Source organism: Echinops telfairi, unplaced genomic scaffold (genome assembly GCF_000313985.2).
Source record: "Echinops telfairi isolate 266 unplaced genomic scaffold, ASM31398v2 ScPeMD7_7441;HRSCAF=8479, whole genome shotgun sequence".
Taxonomy (NCBI): Eukaryota; Metazoa; Chordata; class Mammalia; order Afrosoricida; family Tenrecidae; genus Echinops; species Echinops telfairi.
In genome coordinates this window covers 1116702-1118511 of record NW_022111341.1, presented here as the reverse complement: position 1 = coordinate 1118511, position 1810 = coordinate 1116702, and the positions used below count along the sequence as shown (strand labels likewise).

Sequence of the window (1810 nt, the reverse complement as noted above, 5' to 3'; positions counted from 1 at the left end):
TGACCACGAAGGGATTCGAACCCTCAATCTTCTGATCCGAAGTCAGACGCCTTATCCGTTAGGCCACGTGGTCCTTCTCTGTACTGCCACTACAAATTCTTTTGTTGTCAATCTTGGTTTCTGGGACAGTCTTTAGAAGAAATCAATGGTCTTTTCCAATACCCTGAGCAGTCTTTTCCTCTCAGAGAGGGAATTTTTTTTTCTGTTCATAGGAAAATGTCCTCATTTGTTCTCGGCTTTTCTGTACAGTATTTTTCTAAGTTTAGATAAAAAATCTGATAAACGATCTTAGAACGTATTCTAGACAGTATGTCAACACTGATTCATCAAGATAATTATCTTTTGTTTTAGTTCTTGTTGTTTTTAATGAGAATGTATATTGTGATATATTTACAGAATGGAATATTATACAAAAAATATGGACTAGGGCTTCATGTGTAATATGTATAAATAGTTCACACACTGTTAAGAAAGATGTAGAAGTTAATCCACATTATAATACAATTTACGCACAGACCTTGTGCAATGATATTATATACTATTAATGGATACACGATGAGTAGTGAGCTTACTTGATTTTCAAGTATGTTTTTAAACACTAAATCATGGTAATAGTTATTTCTAGCAAAGTTGGTAAGTAGACAGACAGAGGGATCGAATAAAGAAAAAAGCAGACAAATAAAGCAACATGTTTTGATGTGACAAACATGTTTGAGCAGTGGTTCTCGACCTTCCTAATACCGAGACCCTTTAATACGGTTCATCATGTTGTGGTGACCCCCCAACCATAAGATATTTTCGTTGCTACTTCATAACCGTAATTTTGTTACTGTTATGAATTGTAATGTAAATAGCTGATATGCAGAGTGTATTTTCATTGTTACAAATTGAACATGATTAAAGCATAGTGATTCATCACACAAACAATATGTAATTATATATTGTGAAATATTTATTTCAGTTCCTCATGTTGAGTATTGTATATTTTCCCCCGTCCCCCCAAACCACTTTATTGGTAGCTAATAGAGATTATCATATCATTACATGGTTCAATCACATCAAACAGCATTGTACAATTGCTACCACAATTAGTTTCAAAACATTCTCTTTCTTCATGAATTCCTTTAAATCAGGTCCCCATGCCCTCCCCCGCCCCTAGCTTTTGCATTTGGAGGTGCGCGGTATGTAACGAACAAAGACGCTGAGGAAGGAGAAGAGGAATAGGAGAGGAGGGAAGGAACAAGGAAATGAAGAGCGTCCTATCATTGTGGAACGTTCTCGTTGGTCTTCAAGTGCTCTCCGTCAGCTGTCTCCGTCTATCTACCAAGGCTTCAAGAAAGATAGTATAAAATAATGCAAAAGCTTGCGAAGAACAGTGCTGCTTTCAGAAAAATAGATGCAGGTGGAAAAGTAACAGGGAAAAAAAATCACATTTGGCAACTATGAAGCCCGCTGCGTCTATCAATGAGGTCTGACATCCCACAATGCTCTTTCTGGACTACTCAACAATGGTTTTAAGCTTTAAAGCAGCGCTTCTCAACCTGTGGGTCGCGACCCCTGGGGGGGGGCCTATGAAAGGGTCGCCTAAGACCATCGGAAAACATCTTTCTGATCGTCTTAGGAACCGACACACTGCTCCTCTATCCGTCTCCAGGTGGGTGCGCCCACATGCAGATGCGCCCGGCGGGAAGACTGTTACCCATGCTGCACCATGCTTCCAGACAACATTTCATTTCTTTATCATTAGAAATATTTCACAATATATAATATTTCACATATTGTTTTGTGATTAATCACTATACTTTAATTA

General features: G+C 38.2%; 1 protein-coding gene and 1 non-coding gene across 2 annotated transcripts in view; both read right to left on the bottom strand.

The window, feature by feature from the left end:
- Positions 1-73, bottom strand: TRNAR-UCG. Its single transcript has one exon. It is a non-coding gene; the product is annotated as a tRNA-Arg (tRNA).
- LOC101660439 (S-adenosylmethionine synthase-like) overlaps positions 1-1810 on the bottom strand; it is a 118198-nt gene that overhangs the window by 13735 nt on the left and 102653 nt on the right. The window lies entirely within an intron of this gene.